Source organism: Amblyomma americanum, chromosome 11 (genome assembly GCF_052857255.1).
Source record: "Amblyomma americanum isolate KBUSLIRL-KWMA chromosome 11, ASM5285725v1, whole genome shotgun sequence".
Lineage (NCBI taxonomy): Eukaryota > Metazoa > Arthropoda > Arachnida > Ixodida > Ixodidae > Amblyomma > Amblyomma americanum.
In genome coordinates, this window is record NC_135507.1 from 70,932,366 (window position 1) to 70,948,672 (window position 16,307).

A 16,307-nucleotide genomic window follows, 5' to 3' on the forward strand; every position below is an offset into this window, starting at 1 on the left:
GACTCCGAAAAGAGCGTCCTGCACATCCTGGATGCAATGCGATCGCCGGAATCCTACCCGCAGCCCGTAATTAGCAGCCTAACAAAGGTCGCCGCTGGCGTCCGTAACGCGACTGTCGACAACTGGCTCGCCCAATCGTGGACGCACCCGGCGGGGAGGCTGCGGACTCGAAGACATTGGTTTCGGTGCAGGACAGGCGCATTCTGGAGGTAGTCGACCGGCTGTTGTTTAACTGCAGTGCAGATGCGTTGACGAAACATCTGTCATGGTGGCTGGTGCAGATCCTCATCGTGATCGGCTGGCCTCAAGAATATGCCATCATAGCCGGCAACAAAGAGGTGAGCTTATTCTGCGTTTCAAGGAGATATTGGTAAACGAGTGATTGATTCTTTCCTCGTTGAAGCTATGCCTCTGATGAATGGCGTTTACAAATGACAATTTTGTAAGCAGCTACCTATACTGAACAGCTTGCCTTGCGAAGGCTGTGTCACAGAGCTGGTAAGTGCAAAGATAAAAAAAAAACATTTTAGCCACAAACGCTGCGCTGAGTTTTCGTGCTGTTATAGATGGTTATTCAGCGATAGAGAGGACTTCAAGCTCAGCAAAATTTCTACGTGAGATACAAGGGCACTACGACCCGTAGAGAACACGGCGGCTTTCCATGGGCCGCCCATCACAATAAATCAGTGGTAGGAAAATTGGTTTGGCGGGATGAGCGCAGCGACACTGTCACGACGCAGCTGGCGTACGTCGTGGTAAGGCGTGAGGAGGGCCTCCGAAGGGGAGCAGGGGAACACGCCGACAAAAGGGAGAAGCTCTCAGGGCGGCGTCGCGCGCGAGTTTCGGGTGCCTCGGCCTAAGCGAGGAGGAATGGCCTGATCAGACGCATGTGTCGTGAAGGGTTTCTCTCCGCTCGTTGTGGCATGTTTCTGGTTAGCCACGGCAGGTTGCTCGATGGGCCAGCGCCGGAGGCAAGCGGGCACCCGGGCTCCCTAGGCCAGAGTGGCTAACAGGACACGTGTGTCGTAAATGGTTTCTCTCCCCTCGTTGTGGAATGTTTCTAGTTAGCCATGGCAGCTTGCGGCGAGCCGTGTGTTCGATATTTTGCGCTTTTCTTTTGCGTTGCAAGGCGTGTGTGTTATATTGTGTGCTTTTCTTTTGTGTTGTGATATGTTGCGTCCGAAATGTGGCGGGAAAGTCACCTATTGGCTGAGGGTGTAGTTTTGGCGGGAGGACAAGGAGATGGGTGCGCGCTAAGGAGAGCGCGAGAGGTTGGTTGGTGGCAGCCGGACAGATCAGTCGTGTGCGGCCGGTGGTGGTCCCGGGGTCGCGGAGTTGGAGACGCGAGTTCCTTTAGCGGCGGCCGGGCGGGTTGGCCGTGTGGTGGCCGACGGTGGTACGGAGTCGCGAGACTTTGGAGTTTTGTCTTTTTTAGTTAAAGCGGCGAGGTCGAAATCTTTCGGCATATGTAAATCAGTTTTGTAAATATTGTAATAAATAACTTTTTGAGGAAAGCCTTTCCAAGTGCCAACGTCAGAAGACCTGAACGCCTGTCTCAAACTCACCAGTCGCGAAGTACGTCCCCCGGGTCACTCACGAGACCCGCCCTCTACCACTCCATGTCAACATCTGGATACAACAAAATCGCACAACAAGAGAGACAGGGGAAAATATCGTGACTGACACCTTTTCAGGCGGAGGTGCCCCTCTTTTACCATTCGCTAGCTATCTTGCATGGTTTTTAAAGCATGGCAGGAAGCGATCGTGAGCATGCATGACACTTAATCTTTAAGGCGTTATTTGCGCAACTGTGTACATAGTATCAACTTGCAACTTTATTTAAGGGTCGTTTTCCTAGCGATATCGGTTCTTTGTTTGAAAGGAATTTGTCACCACATCGCAAACTGAGGGCATTTTAATGCCGCTTGACACGCAGTAAATGAACTTTCTTACAATGAGCTGGCAGTTTCATGCTGACATATTTCACCACTGCTAGTTATGTCATTCTTATCCTGAATTTATAGTTTCATGTCCGCTATCAATATATTTGGTGTCCCCACGTTCAATCGCAGTTTCATTTGAGAAATACTGGTATTCGGTGTAGCCCGGAGCCTCTGGTTAGGTGTAACCATTTCTGGGTTTATGACAATTTGTACGAAATTTTTACGCATGCACCAAAAGTAAAACAGGCCACGCGATCAGAGACAAAAGTGCTTTCCGGCTTGTTTAATCAGCGGACGATCGTGCAGACAGATAGGGAACCTGCGGACCCATCCTGAAGTTTTCATGCATGCCTTACCGTCGGCACTGGCGCAGCCGCGCTGTTTGCATCAGTGTCCTTCATGGACGCTTTTATTGCCTGATGCATGAATTTGCCGCTGGCACGCCGCATTTCGGTGGTTGAAGAACAACCGCGAAACGAAGTGTTTACCATGGCAGGCACGTGAACACGCAGCCTGAAAGAGGTCGCATTGGTGTCGAAGCAGAACGTGCAGGCCGACAAAGACTTTGGGCACGATGTGTGCCAACCAAATAACCTCTGAAAGAGGCCTTAAATCGCCATTAACGAGCAGTAAAGAAAAACCGCGGCTTCACGGATGCCAGCGGTAAGGCGAGCATCTAGTACTGGGAATGGTTTAATGCAGTTAGACCGAGTAAAGGTGCAAACGCAGGAGTTCATTCTTTAATTAGAGGGGACACTTAAGCTCCACCTGAAAGGTATGACGCGATTGCTTTAGTGGGTTATTGCCTGTTTATGCCGGATTGGTCATTCTCTACTTAACATTCATAAATGGCGGCGAGTCCTCGTGCCACTACCAGCGCAGTGGCGCAGCTGTTAAGCGATGCACCACTTCACTGGCAGGTGGCTGTTCCTATCACAGAAACTGGTAGTGATTGTGCTATCTGTGTTGTTCTTCCCAAGCAGCCACTCGCGACGAGTCTTAATTAACTGCCACCTGCCAGGGCAGGTTGTGATGACAAAACAACGTTACGTGACCTTGGTGGCGCGACGTTCTCTTCCCATTGGCTGCAGCTTGCTCGACGTTCCTCCGAACTTACCCGAGCTTACCCGAGTAACTCGAACAAGCTCGTAGTTCGGAGCACAGGACAAAACAACAAGATGACAAGATTTTTGCTCGGGGCTGGTAGGTTCGGAGTATCGCTTTCGCACTGCAACTGCAGGATGCGTCCGGCGGACCCTCTATGTAGGTATGCATTCGCTTCTGCTACTAGAACGCGCTGGGAAGCGGTTTTTAGACTGCTCGCGTTCTGCGTTTTACTCTAGGGGCACTTACCATGCATATAAAAAATAAACAGCTAGTGTTATACGGTGAAAAACTGACCGATTCGCTCTCTTCGTGCCTGTATGTACTACTTAGCGGAAAAATATCGTTTTCTTTCGAAAAGACATCGTTACAAGGAGTAAAGTGAGGCACTTTGAGGGCGTCCGTTCGACCTGGCTGACTAACGGCACAATGTATATGCCAGATGTCTTCGAAAACAGTATTTTTTAAAAACTTTTCACTGAAACCTCAATTATTTTAAAGAGGCAAAAATACCCAATGGACTGCCAGCTCAAAATGTCAATAGCTCGCCCTATAAAAGCTAAGCACATGAAAATACAGCGCTCCTCCATTGAGCTCGTCGTCATACGCAGGTCGCTACAACAGAGATTAAGGTGGACTGCTACGAGACGTTGGCTGCGAGGTTCGGCCTGCTGCTCGCCTCGGAGAGTTCCGTCGCATTCTTCCCGCGCGACTTCCGGTGGGAGGTTGAGGCGTTCCTCAGAGGTCTGCTAGGCGTCCTCAGAGCGGCCGCAGTGAAGACGCCCTGGCTCAACGACAAGGCAAAAGCAACCATTACCAAGAAGATCCTTGATCTTGATGTAGGCGCATTAATTATATATACCCGCTTCCACCTATAAGACAGAAAGGACGCTATTATAAACTTCATCATAAGTACGACTGCTACTGCACGATTCGAAACAAAAATAACAATCCAAGGCATCGTTCATCCTTATGTGGCAGTTCTTGAAAATAACGAGACCATAAATTGCACATTTCGTCATATTCGCTTCACTTCGGCGCGCAGCGCTCTCGCATTGTCGTAATGGAATGAATTTGATTTTATGTGCGTGAAAAGGGCTGCTTAGAAAAGAGCATCAAGAAAATGCTTTCTGGTTTTTTCAAGCCGGGTTCGAGGATTCGCTGTCGACGCATTTCACCCCAGAGAAGCCGAGCACTTGGCCATGAGAAAAGTGGTACAAAATAGAAGACTTGGAAATGAACGGCGGCTATGAACATCGGACCCCGCACCTACAGAGTACGAAGCAGATGCTCAGGTCACTGGGCCCGCATTGGGGTTTCGCATTCTTGTTGAGACCAGCGGAATAGCTTTCATTAGTCCGGTAACTTTCTCTTTAATCCGTTCGACCTGCTACGCGCAACGTGCTAAATATTGCATCTACCGTCTACACTGATCAATGCTCTAATAGTTGCCCTCTGGTTCATTTTATACCGATTTTTTTTTCACCTTCGAGCTTGCGTTCCATAGCTGCGCGGTTTTGTCATTCATATTAGTCAGGTAAAACTGAGGCATCCAGAACCAACTTTCCCTCTTGCAGCACTTTCACCTGTCCTAGCAGACGCAAGACGCATAACAAGAAAGCGATCCCTCCTTTCGTTAAACCAGTTTCTAAAAACGTATCTTATCTGTCCTGTAAGTAGCGTAGTGATAGCCAACCGTTATGAGAATCGCCGTGGTATGCTGGAGGTGATGCTTTCGATGTCAAGTGCCGTCGCTAACCATCGGTTTTCACATGAGTGCCAGCTTCCTCCTCATCCGATGCTGAGCTAATTTAGGGAGAAATTGCTAGCCTTTGCCCCCCCCCCCTCCACTTTGTGAAGAGTGAGTGCGGCTTTCCACCTAAACTGCTTCTACATAATTAAATCGAAATTATCCTTCTGTATATGCGCTACGAAGAAGTTCTCTCTTTCGTCTCCAAGGAAGTTTACCTGTACTTGAACTCCTATTTTCACGTGCCACTTTCAAAGTCTAAACCTTTCCCCAGTTCATGAAATCGTGGTCGAAAGCCTGATGTATAAATTTCCCCTTCATCAGTTTTCATGTATATTATTATTGGTGACCAGCAGCTTCAGAAACAAACACCTGCTACGGGCTAATTGAAGTGCAGCGTTTGAGCCTGCGCTGTTCTTTTCTTTAATGGAGAGAATAAAATTATAGACTTGATAAAGCAGGTTTGCGAACACCTTTAAGTAAATTATCCTCATGCAACTAAGTGCAGAAGTCTCATCACGGTCATTCAGGTCAGTTGGCAGTGTGTATGCAGATCACCCCATTTTCTAGCGCAGCACCTTCACTGTCCTTCACCACTGTTGACGTAATAAATCTTCTAACCAATGCATTGTTCCTGATTTTCTGCGTTACCATTATTAAAAACACAAGATTTCCGCGTCAAGCATTGGTTGGTTTTTGAATGTCCAATATGTCATGAGCTAAGTTACCAGTCAAACATTTTGTTTCAAACTGCTAGAACAGTACTTCCCTGCCCACTCATACTTCTTTAACATCAGAGCAAATTTAAGCTAATTACTGTTGCATCCTACGTTCCTAAGATGGCACTCTGGCCTCTGGAAGTGGACGACTCCAACGAGACCCTATGGCAGCTCTACGCGGACTTCTGCATCTCGTGCCATCCTCGTAGCAGTACAGTGAGAGTCCGACCATCGCAGAACAGGACCGCGGGCAGCAAAGACCGACTGACGCTGACAGACTACTGGTGGAACGCCCACGCAAGGTTTTGGAACCTGACCTCCCCGCAGCGAGAGCTGATGCAGCTACAGTGGCAGGGAGACTCGCTGGAAGCTTTTCTATACGAGCCCCTGAAAAACCAGCTGCGGATCTCTCACGCCGCTCTGCGCTCCCCGCTCTACCACTCAGAGAGCGCAGAGCTGAGTGCGGCGAATTTCGGAGGACTCGGAGCCGCCTTCCTGGTCAACGCGCTGCAGATGTTTGTGCGGCCGGTGAGTGTGCTTGGAATTGTGAGTGCCTCAAAGGTCGAGGACGTTCATGCTCCTGGAAAACGTTTGCGCCTGTTTGTCAGCCAGAGGCTTGCATGTTTCATATGTTCATGCAAAGATTGTTTTGTATTGAACCTTTGCACTAACGCTTCTCATGTGTCGTTTATAGCAAAGAGTTTCTGAATGCACATGTCGTTGATGTCACAGAATTCTCAAAGCTTAGTGATTTTGTGCATCCAAAGCGTTTTCAGCCTTTTGTCTTCGGAAGTTATGAGCTATATTCCATGGGTCAGTCTCCAGAGAAGTCTGGAAGTAACACGAGGATATATTCTCTTTTCTTCCACTGTACCCATTTTGAGATATTTGAACAGTATTTCTTTGTTGCCAAGTAGCTACATCACCGATAATGCTGATCGTAACTGCTCGAGGATGACCGCTCAGGTCTGAGGTAGTCTCGAGAATGAACGCTCGGATTCGAGGTAATTAGTGCGAGAGCATGTTCAGGAAGCAGCACGCGCGTGACTCTGTTCCAAATTATTCCCCTGACTAGTTCCCCTTGCAGACCGCCATGTTGGCTCAGTGGTTATATTGCCCGGCAGCTGTCCCCAGAAAAACGGATCTGATCCCGGCTGCGGTGCTCGCATTGTGATGGAGGCCAGTGGTCCTTGTACTGTGCAATGTCAGTGCGCGTTAAAGAGCCTCATGTGGTTGCAATTATCCGGGGCCCTTCACTACGGCGTCTCTCGTAACCCCAGAAGCCTTGGCGCCTTAAACTTAGCAAATCCTAATAACGTCTGGATTGTGGTCAGACCATTAGACTAAGATCTTTCCGGTTGCGCCTTTAACAGTCTGGCCCGCCCCCAGCAAGAATCTACACGAAATAGTAAGCTTACTTGGCAGACAGTCTTCTCTTTTTTATTGACAGTTCCTGGTAAGATTTGGATAGGAAGAAGTTTTCTACAAAACGCAAATATTTTAAACCGAAAAATTGGTTAATCTTGCTCTGCAACTTTGTGGGTACAATCTCGGGAGACTTTCTTCTTGATACCGCTTCGATTGGGTATGTCCTTTGTTTCATAACACGGCTTATGACATGAAATTCAAAGGACCACTGAACCTAGACTTGGTGCGCATGAGCCATTGCAGACATTGTCCCAAATAAACGAAGATGGCGCAGATGGATTAAAGGTATCGATGTAAGCACTTCGCTTCATGACTGGACACGAGTGCAGGCTAAGGACACCGACATCGACAATGTCTTGGGCAGCTGGCCGGATATTGGCGGCATTGTGGAGGCGGCAGAAAAGCTCAACTGCAGCGCGGAGTTTCTCCCAAATATTCGGGACATCATCGCCTTGGGCCTGGCCTGGCACGGAATGAGGAGCGAAGCTCATGCTTCCAGAGGAGACGGCAGCAAGCGTAAATCGCGTTCCAGTGTGGCCATCAAAGACGACCACCGTGTAGAACATCTCTACAACGAAGACCAGCTGTTCTTCCTGACCTACTGTAGGAGCAGGTGCGCTTACCATTATTCTGGTGTCAGTCAAACACTGCTATACCTTCAAGTTGTAGTAGGCCCCGAGCATAGTACCTCAGCGGTTTCACATTTTCTAGGTTGTTCGCAAAATACAACCTTTGTCCGTAAAGTTCCGAGACTGAGTCCGTTAAAAAAATGCATTTAATATTGAAATCATTTGTGCAGCACTCCTTCGAAATAGTCTCCCTTGCTGTCTATACACAGCTTCCAACGCTTCTTGAGGTCTTGGAAACAGTTTGAAAACGCTTCTTTTGGCAGGGCTGTCAGCTCCTTTGTCGTGGCGTCTTGAATGGCCTCCGCGCTCCTCATCCAGCAACCTTTTAGGGCTCTCTTCACACGAGGAAACAGGAAAAAATCGCATGGGAAGAGGTCAGGCGAGTATGGCGGATGGGGAAGCCTAGTAATTCTGTGTTTGGCGAGAAATTTTGTCACGCTGAGAGCAGTGTGCGGCCTTGCGTTATCGGGAAGAAGGCTCCATTGTCCAGATGCCAATAAGTCAGGGCGACGGCATCGCAGTGCATCACGCACGTGTTGGAGCACGCGGATATAAAACTCCTGATTCACCGTCTGCCCTTGTGGTACGAACTCGTGGTCTGACACCTCTGGCATCGAAAAAAACTCTCAGCATCGTCTTTGTTTTGGTCTTCTGTCGCCGCACCTTTGTCGACACCGGAGAGCTTGTGGACCACAATTCGGCGCTCTGCCTCTTTGAGGATCGTATTGAAAACACCATGCTTCGTCTTCAGCAATGATGCTGTCGACAAATGCTGCATCCTTCTCTGCCTCGGAGACCAAATCAGCGCTCAATGATGTCCGAGTGTCCTTCTGGTCATGTGTGAGGAAGTGCGGCACAAGTCTGGCATTCACCTTTCGTTTCCCCCGTTCTCACGAAAAATTTGGTGCCATGTTGTCTTACTTATGTCGAGAACATCTGATAGCATGCGGACTGTAACGGTGCGGTCTTGCTGTACGAGTTCCCTGATCCAAGCCACGTTGTTGCATTTCGTGAGGTTGAGGGCGCCCCTGCCTTGTGTCGTCTTCCACCGACGTTCAGCCCGAAACGAACCTCTTGTGCCACTCGAAAACTCGCGCCCGCGATAATGTCTCGTTTCCCTAAACGTCACGAAGGAGCTCATACGTCTTGTGACTGTCTTTCCAAGCTTCACACAGAATTTTATGTTTACACGCTGTTCGATGTGGTCGTCCATCTCTCCACATTCACTCACAGTAGAATGCGCAGACGACAAGTGAAAACGTACTTTTCTACATCTAGTGCCGTCTAGCGGCTGCCACAGCAAATAACATAAATAGCTTAGGTTAGAAGGAAAAGGTGGCGCTACACATACGCACCAACATTTGTTTTTGGGGAGTCATTCCTAAAAAAAGAAAACAAATCAGTCTCGAAACTTTACGGACAAAAGTTGTGTAACGCTCAGTAGCCGGATATTCCGGAATTAAATGGCGAGAATGGGAGAGGCCGAATGGTAGCGAGACGCGGGATCTCTTTTCGAGGTAGACGCGAAGCCAACTAATTCGCACATGAGCAAAGCATTTAGACATTTGAACGGTGGCTGCCTCCAGGCTCATCGATGGCTTTGAACGCTGTCCCCCTCGGTAATTTTGTTAAAACCAAGCAAGGCATGGTCATTTTCTTCTGGAGTTGAATTATGATTCAGCTTGCAATCAAGATGCAAAAAAAGCCATTCTACAATTCAAGCACCTTTCGACACCATCTCAGAAGAATTTGCAAGCTTGAAATCACAACAGACCTGAATAGGGATCTTAATTAGGAATGTTGAGCGGTCTTGTGCACCAAAAATGCGCAAAATTTTTCTTTTTTTCGTCTCTACTGCTCTCAGGTGTGCAGAAATCGGGCATGTCGGCAGTCAGCGTACCCGAAACTGCAACGCAGCAGTACGCAGCATCCGGGACTTCGGTCGCACGTTCAACTGCAAGCCCGGATCACCCATGGTTCCCGAAGACACGTGCGGCGTCTCCGACTTCTTCTGACGCTGACTTCAGCACGACAGAGAATATGAATTCGCAGATGCTTTTTTTTCTTTTTTTCTTCGCGATCCTGATGCGGTGATATATGTTCTGTTTCTTCTCTTCATCCCTTATTAGCCACCAGAGACGTTTCTCCTTTTGCATCGGAATGTCGACTTTGTGGGACTTGTTAAGTTTTTGTGAGACACTTGCCTGAATGTCAAGATTTATCTGTGTAACGAATTACTGATTATGCACGTCAGCGACATTGCTAAAATTTGCGACGGCCTTTTAATGTATCTGCCGTGACCTTATGCGATGAACGTATGATGAGAGTTTTGAAAAGCAAACGCGCGCAGCATACATTTGTGGGTTATGTGTTTTCGTTTTGTGATCAAACTATCAAACCTACCAGGAAACAGGTAGGTTTCTGTACCTAATTTCCATAAGCCTTCAGATCGCGCCTACAAGGCGAACCACGCAGTGCTATCCTGTTCAAAAGGAGCGTCGATTTCTTATACAGACATCTCAAAGAAATGCATGCTGGCGCACTGCCATTCTTCGTGAAGCAACACCCTATTCGGCAGTTCTGTTGGGGAGACATTTTTGCGTGCCTCAAAACCATTCCTCTCCTTCTGCATTTATAATGCAAGCGAGATTTTATCCGTTCAAAAAGCTGGAAACATTTTACCACTACTTCGATCCCGTAGCTATATATTCACGGCGGCTTTAGGAGCTTCACCGCTGCGCGTGAACTAACCACAGCCATCTATGTCACATCCCTATGAATGAAATGTCTTCAAAAGTTTCCAAATACGGCATAACTGGAATACTGTTCTTATCGGCCCCGTGATGAGGTCATAATTTGTATAGTTAAAAGGCGCTGCAATTTCCTCTCTGGCTGTAGGTTTGTGTTTAGACGAACGGAGCCTCTTACAGAGCTACCACTCTTGAAAGACAGAATCTGGCTAACAGACTGGTTGCACCCAAATCAAAGTCTTCCCCCATTATCAAGGGCCATGGCAGCCGCCCCTCTGGCCCAGTGGTTATGGCGCTCGGTTGCTGACCCGAAATACGCGGGTTGGATCCCCGCCGCGACGGTCGAATTTCGATGATGGCGAAATTCTAGAGGCCCGTGTACTCTGCGATGTCAGTGCACGTTAAATAACCCCAGGTGGTCGAAATTTCCGGAGCCCTTTACTACGGCGTCGCTCATAGCCGCAGTCGCTTTGTGAAGCTAAACCTTTGTAAACCAGAAAACATGGGCCATGGCCAAGGTAAATTCCTCGAACCGAAGGCGCGATGGCTGAGCGTGTATAGTCGCAGCCAATCCACAGGAAAGTTACAGCCAGCGAAAATGTTAGCGCAAGAAAGTTACTGAGATCACTGCTGTAGGTCAAAAAGTAAAGTTGAACGTTAGAGCGCTCGGCTACTGATCCGGAGTTCCCGGGTTCGAACCCGATCGCGGCGCCTGCGTTTTTATGCAGGCAAAACGCTAACGCGCCCGTGTGCTGTGCGATGTCATTGCACGTTAAAGATCCCCAGGTGGTCGAAATTATTCCGGAGCCCTCCACTACGTCATCTCTGTCTTCCTTTCTTCTTTCATTCCCTCCTTTATCCCTTCCCTTACGGCGCGGTTCAGGTGTCCAACGATATATGCAACAGATACTGCGCCATTTCCTTTCCCCAAAAACCAATTATTATTATTAACGTTTCCACAGAGGGGTGTTTTTCGTTGTGCTCTCTATCCTAGTCGCCCACATCAAAGGATGTGAAGGCTTCTGATTCCGATGAGGCAGGAATCTGCCTCTCCTTCCGATCAACTGAGCATCTCATGTAGAAGAGGTATAGTTAGCGCCATGCTTCCCAATCAGGCGGAGAAACCTGTGTAGCTGTTATCGCACTGCATTTGCAGAATCGTCTTGTAGCGGCGATAGCTGTCTATAATTGCATTCTTTTTCTGCTTAAATGGTGATTTCCTGAAATTAAATTTGTTTTTGTGTTTAGAATATGGTAATTAATGAATAAAGACCAATTTCTATCTCTCCTCAATAACGCTCTGATTGCAACGCTATGTATAGGGGCAAAGCCTATTTTTCCGCACGTCATCATCCATCCATTACCTTTATGCATTATCACCGCTGAAATGTGCAGGTACGTCTTACAATAAATGCTTGCCATTACTTATAATTTCTTTAATGGTGCCTTCCTTGTCCACCTGACTGAAAAGGTTTCAGATCTGTTTATAAATACAGTTCTAAATAGCTAATTACACTGCTTTACCACCCTCCTATCTGTCCCGCCTTTTTCAATGCAGTATCGGTCTAAGCTACCCTCTCTTCATGATTTTTTCTGCAATTTTTGAGGCTATTATTTGACTTCCCCATGGTAAGAAGTCGCACTGTATCCTGTGTGTCCAATGCATTTATCAGACGAAGAAGAGGTTGACGTGAGCTGGGACAGGGGCCCGTGTCTGCTCCAATTCCTCCAGAGGCCAACAACAACAACCGGCGAACGGATTCCAGCGCTACAAATTCCATCCAGCCGAGAAAAGTGGTTAACCAGAACCAGGTTCCCCTCCCAATGGCCGGTATGAACGCCATGATGAATCCTTTTCAACTCTTCAACCAACTAAATCAGAACGCTCCTTGGTGGGTCGCAAGAAGACATCCGGAGATCCTCGGAGACACCGCTTACTCCAGCTTGAGGTTATTTGAGAACAGGTGCGCTCCAAAGGGTGCCCGCCACAGTCTCGTAGACCTAAACCTACGCCCACCGAAATGGAACCGTTTGCAACTTCCACCCTTCGAGAAGAACTTATACAGGGAGCGTTCGTCCACTACCCAGCGATCGCTTGCTGAAGTTCGCGCCTACCGCGAGGCCAACGACATTTCGGTACAAGGACGCGGTGTGCCCAAACCCTTCCTTAACATTGAGGAGGCCGGCTTCCCTGAAGACCTGGTGGAAGCCATTCAAAGTCTGAAGCACGGCACCTTCAGCAGACTCCAAGCCCAGTGCTGGCCAGTGGCCCTCAGTGGCAGGGACCTTTTCGCCATTGTCAAGGACGAAGGTGAGGGGAAGACCCTGGGTTATCTGCTCCCGGCCATCGCTCACGTTCAACACCAGCGACCCATCGAGCCCAGCAGTGGACCCGTTGTTCTTGTGCTGACCGAGTCCCGTCAGTGCGCGCGAGCGGTTGAGCAGGTTGTACGCGACCTCCAGAAGTACACGCGTGTTCGAGTCATGTGCCTCTGCTCTGGCGCCCCGAGAGAGCAGCAGCTAAAACAGCTGGAAGAAGGCGCAGAGATCTGCGTCGCAACGCCCCGTCGCCTTGTTTCCTTCATGGAGGAATGTAAAGTTAACCTGCGCCGCTGCACTTACCTGGTGGTGGACGGCGCCGACCACATGCTGGCTGTGGGCTTCGAGAGGCAGCTGCGCGTTATTGCTGATAACATCCGGCCCGATCGCCAGACGCTTTTGTGGGCAGGCTCCCGGACAATGCGCATGGAGTATATGGCCGAAAAATTGCTCACTGAGCCCGTCACTGTCACAATCGGGGCGTCCCAAGCTTTCCACGACCGTCGAGTCGAGCAATTCTTGGTAGTGTGCGAGAAAGGGGAGAAAGAGAAACACCTCACTGACCTCTTCCAGGGGGTACCATGGGATGAGGACGACAAAGCTATCGTGTATGTCGAGATGAGGCAAACAGTGGATAGTCTGGTGTTGAGCCTGAAACACCAAGGCTTTTCTGCTGTCGCTATCCACGGCAAGATGACCGAGGAGGAGCAGGAGTGGGCGCTGAGTGCCTGGCGGTTTCACAAGGTGGCGGTTCTGGTGGCGACCGATGCAGTGGCACGGCACATAGATGCAGACGGCGTGCGCTTGGTGGCCAACTACGATTACCCTCGATACGCAGTCGACTACGCTCGCAGGGCTAAGCTAGCCGTTCGCGCTGATGGGTCTGGCATGATGCACACTTTCCTCGCGCCCACCGACCGCCGCCGGGCTAAGGAGTTGATTGCGATTCTCCGCGAGTTCAAGCAAGTCCCTTCACCCGAGCTCTTGAAGTTCGCCAATAGCTATGGGTCAGCTGTGAAGCCAGCCTCCCATCCCGGTAAGGTTTCGTGCTATCGGATGGTGCACGAATACTAGCGATGGCTCAGGGAGTTTGGATGAAAAAATTATAGCAAGAACGCAGTGCTTCCCCCTGTCGAAGGACACCACGTGATTGGATTCACTCACTGGTCGGTCTAAAGGCTGCAAAGAATAAAGTCAAAATTCGATCCGGAATCTAGCTGGCCTGATGTATTTTACTGAATTCAATTGAGTATCGGGCACAACCGGAATTCCGCCATGTAAAGGGGAAGGTTGCGCCTGTGGCAACGCCTAAATATTGCCTTCTGGATTTGGTCTGAGATGAAAACCGATAATTAATAATTCAAAGTATTTATATTGAAATTCAGAGATTGTGCAAGAAACGGCAATTCGAAATCGGCCCCCCTGCGTGCTGATGGTGCTTCCCGCGTTACTGCCTAACGGAACATCCGTTAGATGGAACATATACCTATATCCAGTGTTTAAAATAACCATTATGGTGTTGTAGAGTACGGCTCGGTTTGCCAATCCTTACCTTCCTTTCTTTGTGAACCCCCGCGGTTGCTGAGTGGTTATGGCGCTCGGCTGCTGGGCCGAAAGACGCGGGCTTTATCCCGGCCACGGTGGTCGAATTTCGATGGAGGCAAAATTCTAAAGGCCCGTGTACTGTGCAATGTCAGTGCACGTTGAAGAACTCCAGGTGGTCGAAATTTCCGGAGCCCTTCACTACGGCGTCTCTCATAGCCTGAGTCGCTTTGGGACGTTAAACACCCATAAACCAAACCAACCTTTCTTTGTGAATTTCTGAACAATATTACAAACTCCACATTATTCACAAAACTAAACGCAAAAATTCTGTATTAACCACTTTGTATTCACTGGGAGTCCTTCCTGTCTGATGGAAGAAGAGGGCAAAGTTATCGTGTTTATAAAAATGAGGCAGACCGGGGATAATGTGGTGGTGAACATGTTTGACCAGGACTGGTCTTCCGTAGCTAACCAAAAGAAAAAGAAACTACAAAGAAGCGTGACTTGTCATTTGGAGGAGTTCCGGATCCACTGTTGTGCTCCTCTTTTTTTTCCCGCTGCTGTTACTTGTTGGACGATGGGATGGCAGACAATATAGTGCGGGGAAGGAGAGATAAAAGTGTAGCCGATAAATGCGTACCTCAATTAAAACTACCCTGCGATATCAATGTTTCCAAATGAATCACACACTGTCGAAATTTATTTATAGCGCTAGCGTGTCAGTCCTCTTTCTCCTTCATGCCTTCTGTGACGGCGCTCGCCGTGACTGAGCTTTCCGTGATTTCACCTTCGAGAGAATTGCAATTGTGTTGCTACTAAAACCTTTGTTGGCTCACACATTTAAGAAAATACTAGCTAAATCTATCGCCTCATTAAACTGATTTGTCAAAGGTCTCTCTCGCAGGATGAATAAGAGTTACGGTTAAAGAAAATAGTGAGTAACGTTTTTCCTCTCTCCGCCTCGAAATTTGCGTTATGGCAACGCCTGCAGTTGTGCTCCTGAATATGCAGCGCCGTCCTTTTTTTTACAGCTCGTCCACTGTCCACCAGCATCCGCCCATAGGCGCTCGGCACGGAAGGCATTCATTATCGCATCTTTCCGGTGCAGCTGCTGGCTAATCAGTTAAGCCACTCATGAAGTATAGTATAGAGAGGTTATGTGCTCGTTCGCCTCCCTTCTTATCGTAGGTTCAAACGATACCGACTTTCTTTTTTAATCCTCCTTAATGTTATTTGTGACTGATTGCATTTTGTCGTGTTTCCTGGCAGCCGTAGAATTATGGCAGTCTAAAGAGGTCACTAGTATGGAAGGAGCTATTAACATACGTTTATGTCAGCCAGTGAATGTAGCTACGTAGCTTACCTGCCTGACAGCAAAAGGGCATAGACTGCCAAACTGAGTCATTCTTTTTTTTTCTCTTATACACTTATTCCCAATGCCCGTAAGGGCTTTCAGGTCCTACAAATTTTGTATTTCCATTCTGCAAGGCTGCCGTCAACCAATTGCAGACCATTTACCACAGCTTTAACAGCTCAGAATAAACTTCTGTGTGTCCATACACAATTCTGGACAAAAGCATCCGAGCGAGAAACCGTTTATGAACGCAAAGTTTTCATATAATGAAGCTGGTTAACTCGGTCGTCGCGACTAAAACCACTGCACACCACGATTATGTTTAGGCGCTGCGAAGCACTCCCAGCGCTCTCAAAAATTGCACCGGTCTGCAGCTAAATTCCTACGCCCGGTTGTTGCGGCGGTGGCAGCTATAGTGACATACGCCCACATCTCTGTGTATTCGTTTGCGTCTTCCCACACACGAAACGCCTTAAAAACGTCTTGATACACCTCCAAAGTCTACAGTCGGCTTGCGCTAGATCAAACGTCTCATAAACGTTAGCAGCAAGTCGTTTTTCCAGACATTTCTCTAATGCTTCTATGCCGAGTCCTCACGAGGATGTGCGTTCAAGCTTCAGTTGGCAGAAAGTTGCTTGGATTAAAGCTGTTGTACATCGCGGCAATTATTTCAACCTTCGCGCGTTTTTATTTGTCATTGAATAAAACATGCAAGTACGGCACAAACTATTATATAGATGGCTCTGCATTACTCCAATTTTGGCAA

The 16,307-nt window shown here is 48.4% G+C and overlaps 1 pseudogene; it reads left to right on the top strand.

Moving 5' to 3' along the window:
* The first annotated feature begins 12,008 nt into the window (after positions 1-12,008).
* On the top strand, positions 12,009-13,854 carry LOC144110084 (putative ATP-dependent RNA helicase DDX5 pseudogene; annotated as a pseudogene).
* The last annotated feature ends 2,453 nt before the right edge of the window (positions 13,855-16,307 follow it).